Source organism: Triticum urartu, chromosome 1 (genome assembly GCF_003073215.2).
Source record: "Triticum urartu cultivar G1812 chromosome 1, Tu2.1, whole genome shotgun sequence".
Taxonomy (NCBI): Eukaryota; Viridiplantae; Streptophyta; class Magnoliopsida; order Poales; family Poaceae; genus Triticum; species Triticum urartu.
This window is the reverse complement of record NC_053022.1, coordinates 127,519,405-127,531,077: the sequence shown is the minus strand read 5'-3', so window position 1 is coordinate 127,531,077 and position 11,673 is coordinate 127,519,405.

Below are 11,673 nucleotides of genomic sequence, written 5' to 3'. Positions count from 1 at the left end.
AGGGCCGCAGTGTGCTCTTCTGTGCGGAGCGAGCGTTCTATGTTTCCATTCACTGTTATGACCCTCCTAGGTCCTGTCATCTTGAGCTTGAGGTATGCGTAATGCGGTACTGCATTGAATTTTGCAAATGCAGTTCGTCCGAGCAGTGCGTGATAGCCACTGCGAAACGGGACGATGTCGAAGATTAACTCCTCGCTTCGGAAGTTGTTCGATGATCCGAAGACCACTTCTAGTGTGATTGAGCCCGTGCAATGGGCCTCTACACCTGGGATGACGCCCTTAAAGGTGGTTTTGGTGGGTTTGATCCTTGAGGGATCGATACCCATTTTTCGCACTATATCCTGATAGAACAGGTTCAGGCTGCCGCCGCCATCCATAAGGACTCGAGTGAGGTGAAATCCGTCGATGATGGAGTCTAGGACCAGTGCGGCGGATCTGCCATGACGGATACTAGTGGGGTGGTCCCTGTGATCAAAGGTGATCGGGCAAGCGGACCATGGTTTGAACTTTGGGGCAACGGGCTCCATCGCATAGACGTCCCTTAGTGCACGCTTCTGCTCCCTCTTGGGAATGTGGGTTGCGTATATCATGTTCACCGTCTTCACTTGTGGGGGGAACCCCTTCTGTCCTCCCGTGTTCGGCGGCCGGGGCTCCTCCTTGTCATCACTATGCAGCCCCTTCTCCTTGTTTTCGGCATTTAACTTGCCGGCCTGCTTGAACACCCAACATTCTTTGTTGGTGTGATTGGCTGGCTTGTCAGGGGTGCCGTGGATTCGACACGAGTGATCCAGTATGCGATCCAAACTGGACGGAGCCGGAGTACTTCTTTTAAATGGCTTTTTTCGCTAACCAGATCTAGAGCCTCTGAATCCGGCATTGACTGCCGTATCATCGGTGTTATCGCCGTTGTTGCGGTGCTTTGGTCTGTTACGACGTGGTCTGCCGTTGGCATCTTTGGTATCCAAAGTGCCCGGATTCCTTGATGTGTTGTTGCTGCGAGCCAGCCAGCTATCCTCGCCCGCGCAAAAGTGGGTCATGAGTGTCGTGAGGGCTGCCATAGACTTCGGCTTCTCCTGGCCAAGGTGGCGGGCAAGCCACTCGTCACGGATGTTGTGCTTGAATGCTGCTAGGGCCTCTGCGTCCGGACAGTCGACAATTTGGTTTTTCTTAGTTAGGAACCGTGTCCAGAATTGTCTGGCCGATTCCCCTGGCTGCTGAGTTATATGGCTCAAGTCATCAGCATCCGGTGGTCGCACATAAGTGCCCTGGAAGTTGTCAAGGAATGCGTCTTCTAAATCCTCCCAACTGCCGACGGAGTCTGCTGGCAAGCTATTCAGCAAATGCCGAGCTGGTCCTTTGAGTTTTAGTGGGAGGTACTTGATGGCATGTAGATCATCGCCGCGAGCCATGTGAATGTGAAGGAAGAAATCCTCAATCCATACAGCGGGATCTGTTGTACCATCATACGATTCGATATTTACGGGTTTAAAACCCTCCGGGAATTCGTGATCCATAACTTCATTAGTGAAGCATAGGGGGTGTGCGGCGCCTCTGTGCCGGGCTATATCACGACGCAGTTCATATGAGTCTTGTCTGCTGTATTCGGCCCGGCCGGATTTACCTTTAGTGAATCCGGCGCGACGGTCATCGTCTCGCGTTGGCGCGCGCCCCCGTGGCCCGTATATTGATATTGCAAGTTTTGCCTTACTGTCCAATACGTCTCGCAGGTCCCGTGTGTTGCCCCAGGCCTTGGTATTTTTGGTTGAGTGGCGGCGGGGTGCGGGCTGAACTTCGGGCTGAAACGCCTCTCCGGCTCGGCCACGTCGTGGCCGGTTAGCCGCATCGTACACTGATGATGGAGGTTTCGATGCCTCCTTCTCGAGGTGAGGTAGCAACCTGCGTTTTGGGTAACTCTTGGAGGGGCGCTCGAGTTCGAATTCCTTGACCGCAAGGACTTCGGTCCATCTGTCTGCTAGCAAGTCTTGATCAGCTTGAAGCTGTTGTTGCTGTTTCTTCAGGCTATTTGCTATGGCCATAAGCCGGCGCTTGAAGCGCTCCTCCTCAACGGGATCCTCAAGCACGATAAATTCTTCGTCGCCGAGGCTTGCCTCGTCTTCGGAGAGAGGCATGTAATTGTCCTCCTCCGGTTCTCCATCTACTGCCTGCTCTAGAGGGCTAGCTTGTTCATCCTCCGGCTCTACATCGTGCTGGAGGGGATTGTGGTTGTCTTCGGCACTATCCGGAGTGTTATTGTCTCATGTGCCGGTATCACTACTTTTGCAGTGGAGGGACTTAGAGCGGCGGCGCTAACGTCGGCGCTTGGGTTGCTTCTTGGAGGGGTCATCATCCGCTGTCTCGTCGCCATTGCCTTCTTTGGGGGTGTCCACCATGTATATATCATATGATGAGGTAGCGGTTCAGCGCCCTGTGGGCGGTGGTTCCTTCTCGTCTCCTGCATCGTCGTCCATACCGTCGATGTCTTCGAAGTCGAAGTCGAGCATGTAGGTTAAATTGTCGATAGTGGCTACTAAGTGGGTGGTGGGTGGGCGGCGAATTTCTTTGTCGTCCGCATCCCATTCTAGCCGGACATAGTTCTGCCAAGTGCTGAAAAATATCCGCAGAGGTGAACTCCATGATCGGTGCCAGTCGGATTCGACGGGCACGGATGCAAGCGGCTCGGAGTCCTGGCCGGAGATGAATCCAGTGGTTCGGCGACACGGCTCTCGTAAGGGGTGAAGTCAGTATCTGACTCTATCGTCACTGAGAGTGCGGCCTCCAAGGCGGGGTCTATCCCTTCGCTCTCGAATGGCGCGATTTGCTTCGGATTAACGGCCAGAGTAGTTACATATGCGATCTCCCGAATATTGTCCGACGGCAGAGTTACGTCACGCTCGTCGTGACTGTGTGGCGCACCTGACATGGGCTCGAATCCATCGAAGATCAAGTCTCCGCGGATGTCGGCAGTGTAGTTTAAGTTTCCGAACCTGACCTGATGGCCAGGGGCGTAGCTCTCGATCTGCTCCAGATGGCCAAGCGAATTGGCCCGTAGTGCGAAGCCGCCGAATACAAAGATCTATCCGGGGAGGAAAACCTCACCCTGGACCCCATCGTTACCGATGATCGAAGGGGCCATCGAGCCTTATGGTGACGGCACAATGGAACTCTGAATGAAAGCACCAATGTCGGTGTCAAAACCGGTGGATCTCGGGTAGGGGGTCCCAAACTGTGCGTCTAAGGCGGATGGTAACAGGAGGCAGGGGACACGATGTTTACCCAGGTTCGGGCCCTCTTGATGGAGGTAATACCCTACGTCCTGCTTGATTGTTCTTAATGATATGAGTATTACAAGAGTTGATCTACCATGAGATCGTAGAGGCTAAACCCTAGAAGCTAGCCTATGGTTATGATTGTATGTTATCCTATGGACTAAACCCTCCGATTTATCTAGACACCGGAGGGGGCTAGGGTTACACAAGGTTGGTTACAAGGGAGGAGATCTACATATCCGTATTGCCAAGCTTGCCTTCCACGCCAAGGAAAGTCCCACCGGATACGGGACGAAGTCTTCAATCTTGTATCTTCATGGTCCAACAGTCCGGCCGAAGGATATAGTCCGGCTGTCCGGAGACCCCCAAATCCAGGACTCCCTCATTCCCCCTAGCCCAGGACACCGTCAGTAGCCCCCTGAACCGGTGTTCAAGTTGGGGACACTCCTCGATTCTTCCGGACTGTTCTTCATCTTCGGTCGTCGGTCTTAAAAACTGATTCAACAAATCTTCCCATCTTTGATCTTGAGGATCGCCGAAATAAATCCGAAGAGTTTACACGTCGGGTATCCGAGGAGCCCCTTTAAGTTCTCGGCATTTATCAATGCCTTGTTATTTTTATGCCATACCTCGGGTTTGAAGTTGTTCCCGGGCGACAGCGTCTTCTTGCATCCGAGCTCCAATGCCGGACTGTATTCGAGGTATCTTTTGCAGCTGAGCACCAACACCGGACCGCTTCCGAGCTCCAACGCTGGAATGTATCCGAGCTCCAACGCCGGACTATATCCGAGCTCCAATGCCGGACTGTGTCCGAGGTGTCATAAATCACCTTGGTTCAAAAAAGTTGAAGGAATTTAGCCGAGCTTAAAGCCGGAAAATGCCCTGTATGGAGCCAGCCACTAGCGCCCGAGATTTATGCCGGACTGCTTCAGAGGTGGTGCACCACCCCAACCGCGGGCTGATTTTTTGTCAATATTTTTATTGGTGCAATTTATTCTCTGCCGAGATATATAGCCAGTAGCCCTCAAGGTGTGTATCGGTCTAAAACCCGAGATGCACCTGAAGGATGACATAAGACCGCTGATCCCAGTAGCCCCTGAGACTCAGGTTGATTCACAAAATCGGCCCGAGGATCAACTCCTAGCTCGGCAGAATACTTCGGGACACAAAAAGCGGTGTGCAAATTCCTCGAGACTCAGGTTGGGTGCGGCCGACCAACCTAAGGATCATAATCTCCTCAAAAGCTATATTGCACTTTAAATTTTCTGCATTGGATTGTCAATGCAGTATCCCCCGAGGCACAGGTCGGGTGGCAACACCAGATCAGGGGATCGATACACCCCTTTCAATATTAGTGAATGATAAGCCCGAAGCCCAGTAGCCCTTGAGCCTTAATGTGGGCACATGTAGCCGAATTAAGGATCGACATCCAGAGTAAAACCACAAATTATGTGTAATGATTCTACGTATCCAAGTACTTTACATCATTAATGCTTGGATCCGCATTGTACAAAACTTTGTTGACCGACCATCGGCTTCAACCTCCTCGGCTAGAAGCCGGGGAGTGTTTGTCCTACTTTATAAAGTCGTTATAAGGGCAAAGATTATGGAAAACAAGGCAATCCGGCCATACGGCTTTATAAACAAAGGTACGCGGAGAGATATGTTATATTACTTAGTGTAAGAAACATCTTTCAAGGAAAATAGTCCCACTATTGGTTCCTTTCTTTGGGTCGTCATGCTTATCATGATCATGAAACCTCACCTCCGATCAATGTGGGAGGAAAATATTGAGGATTTAGTTCGGGGAAAGTTCCCGAACTCTGTTCTATTAATGAACCAAAATTTTTACTTCCGTCGTTGCCGACCAATGTGATCCTTTAAGATCGCTAGCTTTCGGCTTCACGAAGTCTGACGTACTAACTCGGATGACCTGGTAGTAACAATCACAGAGGTGCTCCCTTTACCTCCTAGCCGAACAATCAGGAACTTAGGGGTAAGCATAGGAGCCAGGCAACCCAGCTTGGTAAAAATCTTAAGTCAAATTGATGCGTATTTAAGGCTTTATAACGATGATTACGGAAGGCAGCCCTTGTATATTAAATACAAATGATGATGATATGTTTATCTTGACTCCGTTGCGACCTTTTATCAGTTGAAAGTGTCCCATCATCGGTTTCTACCCCGTTGTAGATACTATGCAGGGTGTCTCCGCAATAACAAGACGACCCTTAGCCGACGTCTCGGTACCCGAAGGCAGTTGTGTTAGCGGAAACGAGGAAATCAGATATGCGGGCTTTATAACTTTCACTTAGTCATAGGAGCTTTAAACTGGGGAAGCTAGCTATGAGCCCCCAGTTAGTGTTCGGCGACAGCTGAGGTCAAGCCGTAAACACTTCGGCCAATGTTATGAACGACCCGTTATTTAACATAGTCATCGGATCGCTGACCAGTTTACGCTTATTGTGACAGTCAGTTTTCGGCTTTCTCCACTGAGGTGCTTAACCATGCGAGCTGGAAGCACAATCGCAGTGGTTCTCCCTTTGCACACCTAGCCAAACAAAGCAGAACATAGGAGGCAAGCACAGGAGCCGGGCAACCCAACTATTGACCGAAGCCACAATTCGAAACCGATGCATATATAGCAATATCCGAGAATGTTTTTGCCGAATCTCTAAAGGTGTCCGGCGTTGCACTAGGATACTTATGCTGGAAAGACACAAATAGTTTAAAAGTGCCATAATCTTGGAAAATGAAAAAACGTCACTAAAAACTTAACGTACGAACAAGATCAAGTGTTCGGTGCCAATCCGAAAATTGGAAAAAAGAAAAAATTGTGCTTCTGTCGTGCTTTAACATCACACTTCCGATCTCAACACTTCAAGCGGGCCAGCATACGGCTTCAAGCTCCTTATCCCGAAGACGGAGTACTTCTTCGAGGCCAGTTTAGCAAACTAAACTCGAGCGGCTTTTTAGAGAGAAGACATGCTAACTGGCTATTGACCATACACTTGAGTCGAAAAAGGAGCGGTAGAAAAAGACTTTGCAATGGCCAAGAAGAAAACACATTTACTATTAAACAGCTCATATAAATTTTAAGAGCCGCCAAGTGACTTGGGTAAAAGAATTTTATGTATAATAATTGTATGTACCGAAGTACTTATATCATATTTGTGTTCACCCGAACTTCAAACGCGTCTTAACCGACCGTCGGCTTCTCCCTCTTCGGTCAATGGCCGAAGAGTGTTATGTACTCCACCTATCGAGAATATCGACGGTGTTTCCGATAACCAGGAAATCAGGCCATAAGGCTGTAATAGACAAAGCGCACTCAGGGAACTTATGCTATATTACTGACGAAGTGTAAGAAGCATCTTCGAAGAAAATAGTATCTCCACCGATACCTTTCTTCGGCTTCTCATTGTTACTATGAGACTTGTGCAGTAGATTTTTTGTATTCATGAGTTCCATTGTGTGCCGACCATGGTTGAAAACGATAAGATCGCTAGCTTTCGGCTTCACCCAGTCTGAGGTCCGAGCTCAGATGACCCGATCGTGACAATCGCGACGGTGCTCCCTTTACTCCCTAGCCGAACAATCGGGAACGTAGGGGTAAACACAGGAGCTAGGCAACCCAGCTTGCGGAACACTTAAGTCAACATGGTGCATATTGTGGCATAATACACGAACAAGGAATGAAGCCATACAAGTATAATCATATGCAAGAGGAGAGGCTTCATAAAGGAAGGCCCCAAGTAAACGGGGTATTTGAATTTGCTTGTAACAAACAAGGTTTTGACAAAGAAAGTTTTTTGCAAATGACTTTTTGTCAAAAAAGCATAATGCTTGGTCGAACCGAATGAAATTTAAAACTGAAGATATTTAAGCATGGAAGCGACTTAGCTGGTTAATGTGTTCGATGTCGATGCATCGCCCGAGCTTACGGCGGGACAAGGTCCCAGCCCCCAAGCCGGTCCTGAGGTGGCGGAGCGAAGAGCTCGGCACTCTGAAGTGGCGACATAGCACGACCAATGCAGGCCGGCAGTGTGACACCGAAGTCCCCGGCGTGGCTTAATGAAGTAATGACGAAGCCCTCGGTCCAGCCGAGGTGACGTGGTACGTCGGTCCGCCGAGGTGACAGCGCTGCCCGACCCGGGTCCTTTACCTGTGCACAAAAAATAGTGCAAGCCGGAGATAATAGGAATAATAATAAAAAATGTTGCATAATTAACAATTTACGCAAAGTGAGTAATAAAAGAAATATGGCCCGTGTGCCGAACACTCGATGAGGTAGAGCTCTCTCAGCGATGCCAAAGTGACCGCGTGACGCAGTCGAAGTCGATCACCTACACACATAAAATAGTGCGGTCCAAAAAGGATAATTGCTTTTCACAAAAACAATTTATTGAAAGAGATGTGGCCTAGCGCCGAAGTCATGTCGATGCAGGGTGTTGGCGTGACGCGGTGAAGGCGTGGCCAAGCCTGAATTCGCAGGCCGGTCTAAGTTCCGGATGCGGCATTCGCCGAACTGTATGCGGAAAGTGACCGAACCACCATGCGACCATTGTTAATGCGGCCACCATTTGATAGACCTGTGTACAGATGATGAAACAAACCAGAGTAATAATTCCTTGGGAAAAATAAACCCAAGCAAGAAAAAAAACTAAGATCAATAGCACCTGGTTTATCTGTTGTAGTAATCTGAAGAAAGGTTACTCCCCAAATTGGGACTTGATCAGCACACCCATTGACTGATGGGCGATAAAGCGACGGCATGGCGATGCTGGCAAAGGTGGGATCGCCGCGGCAAAGCCCCCAGTCCAGCTAACATGACGAAGCTGGTCGGCTGGTGACGCCGAAGTCACCGGAGTATGTTGATGAAGAAATAGCAAAGTCCCCGGTCTAGCCGAGATGACGGAGCGGGTCAGTAAGGAGACGTTGCAGCTGCCATGTCAGCTGAGGTGTTGAAGCAGTTCGGCGTGATGGACATCGGCTTGAAAAAGCAACAGTGCGGCCATGCTGACGCTGGTCATAACTTGTGACGCGATCAATGTCTGATTGATGAAGTGACCGAGCGACGATGTCAGCGTGCCTGACCCATGCAATACGTGGGGTGATGGTGTTGACGATGATTTATCCTTCGCGATGCCAAAATCTTGTTCGGCTTGCCGACCTGATGATCCGATAAGGTTAGGCTCGGCTCAATGATGCGACGATCTGTCTAGCGCAGGTCGGCAAACATGGAGCAATATTACTGGACTAATGTGACACCAGCACGATGGTGAAGAGTGCCTCAAAGAAGGATTAAAATTTTATGGGCATGTGTTAAAAACAACACACAATACCATAGAAGAAAATTCCTTTAAAAAGGTTGTCCAATGTCACGTTCATAAGAAAACATGAATTCTGGTCGGATCTGTATTCGCGCAGAAAACATATCCAAAAAGTGATGCACTAGTCGGAAGGTTCCTGGAGTTTGGACGGTCGGATCGGTCTAAAATTTTGAGGGGTGGTAGATATAGGAATTCCGTAGCCGATCAACGGTTGGATCTTCCAAAGGACGTCCGAGCTAGGTGCTGAAGACCATGCCCTAAACTCGTTCAGATACCCATCCAGATTTGATAGGGCTCCAGTATATCGTAGATTGCCGGAGATTCCTCCATCGGAACTCGACGAAATTTTGCATGGTTGTTGTAGACTCAATTCTGCACAATTACACCAAAGAAATCATCAAAGCGATGCTGGAGGAGGTGGTGGCAGCGGATACAAGTTCGCTGTTCACAAAAACAGCACGGTCGCCCAAGGGCAATGTTGATGTTGAGCCCCCGAGCTCCATGGATTATTTCTCCATGATCTTGATAGAGGTTGGAGTTGATGTTGATGAAGGCCCCTGTCCGAACATGACGATCAGAGATGGAGCGCGGTCCTCGGTCGAGCCGAGGTGACCAGTTGAGCCGGCGACGAAGATATCGACGTCATAGTTGATCTGCGGGCGAGCCATTGATCCTTTGTCGATCACACAACGGAACTCTCAATGAAAACACCATTGTCGGTGTCAAAACCAGCAGATCTCGGGTAGGGGGTCCCGAACTATGCGTCTAAGGATCGATGGTAACAGGAGACAGGGGACACGATGTTTACCCAGGTTCGGGCCCTCTTGATGGAGGTAATACCCTACTTCCTGCTTGATTGACTTTGATGAGTATAGGGGTTACAAGAGTTGATCTACCTTGAGACCGTATGTTGTGGTCTAAACCCTACAGGTATGATGAGTAATGTCATAATAATCTACCGACTAGCCTGGCCTCGGCTTATATAATGTACCAGAGGCCTAGGATAACAAGAGTCCTAGTCAAATACGCCGGTGGAGAGGAGTCCTTGTCTTGATCACCAAGTCTTGTGGAATCTTCCTCATGTATACATCGGCTCTCCAAATTGGCCCATGAGCATATGGCCATGGGGGGTCCTCGTCCCAATCCAACTGATTGGGAGACGACGTGGTGAGTTTCCCATAGTCCAGGACACCGTCACTCTCCTTCACCTCCATAAACGAGAAACATATCCTTGGTCCTTTTCAGGTACTTCAGGATATTCTTGACCGCTGTCCAGTGATCCACTCCTGGATTACTTTGGTACCTCCCTGCCAAACTTACGACAAGGCACACATCAGGTCTAGTACACAACATGGCATACATTACATAACCTATGGCTGAGGCATAGGGAATGACTTTCATTCTCTCTCTATCTTCTCCCATGGTCGGACTTTGAGTCTGACTCAATTTCACACCTTGCAACACAGGCAAGAACCCTTTCTTTGACTGGTCCATTTTGAACTTCTTCAGAACTTTGTCAAGGTATGTGCTTTGTGAAAGTCCTATCAAGTGTCTCGATCTATCCCTATAGATCTTGATGCCCAATATGTAAGCAGATTCACCGAGGTCTTTCATTGAAAAATTCTTATTCAAATATCCTTTTATGCTATCTAGAAATTATATATCATTTCCAATCAGCAATATGTCATCCACATATAATATCAGTTATGGTACAGAGCTCCCATTCACTTTCTTGTAAATATAGGCTTCATCATAAGTTTGTATAAAACCAAATGCTTTGATCACCTCATCAAAGCGCATATTCCAACTCTGAGATGCTTGCACCAGTCCATAGATGGATCGCTGGAGCTTTCACGCTTTGTTAGCACCCTTAGGATCGACAAAACCTTCTGATTACATCATATACAACTATTCTTTAAGAAACCCGTTAAGGAATGCAGTTTTGACGTCCATTTCCAGATTTCATAATCATCAAATAAGGCCATTGATAACATGATTCCGACAGACCTAAGCATCGCTACGGGTGAGAAAGTCTCATCATAGTCAACCCCTTTAACTTGTCGAAAACCTTTTGTGACAAGTCGAGCTTTGTAGACAATGATATAGTAGCCATCAACGCCCATCTTCTTTTTGAAGATCCATTTATTCTCAATGGCTTGCCGATCATCAGGCAAGTCCACTAAAGTCCACACTTTGTTCTCATACATGGATCCTATCTCGGATTTCATGGCCTCAAGCCATTTGTCGGAATCTCGGCTCATCGTAGCTTCTTCATAGTTCATAGATTCATTGTTGTGAAACAACATGACTTCCAGGACAGGATTATCGTACCACTCCGGTGCGGTACATGTTCTGGTCGACCTACAAGGTTCAGTAGTAACTTGATCCGAAGGTTCATGATCATCATTTGCTTCCTCTTTGGTTGGTGTAGGCATCACGGGGACGGGTTTCTCTGTTGTGTGATACGTCTCCAACGTATCTATAATTTTTTTATTATTCCATGCTATTATATTATCTATCTTGGATGTTTTATATGCTATTTTATATGATTTTTGGGACTAACCTATTAACCTAGAGCAAAGTGCCAGTTTCTGTTTTTTCTTGTTTTTGAGATTCACAGAAAAGGAATACCAAACGGAGTCCAATTGACCTAAAAATTTACGGAGAATATTTTTAGAAAATATAAAAAATACTGGAACGAAAAGTTACCGGAGAGGAGTCCCGAGGCCACCACAAGGGTGGAGGGCCCCCCCTGTCGGTGTGAAAACCGGCGGATCTCGGGTAGGGGGTCCCGAACTGTGCGTCTAGGATCGATGGTAACAGGAGGCGGGGGACATGATGTTTACCCAGGTTCAGGCCCTCTCTATGGAGGTAATACCTACTTCCTGCTTGATTGATCTTGATGAATATAAGTATTACAAGAGTTGATCTACCACGAGATCTAATGACTAAACCCTAGAAATCTAGCCTATGAGTATGGTAATGAGTATATGTGTTATCCTTTCCGGACTATCCCCTTCAGTTTATATAGACACCGAGGGGATCTAGGGTTTACATGGAGTCGGTTACATAAG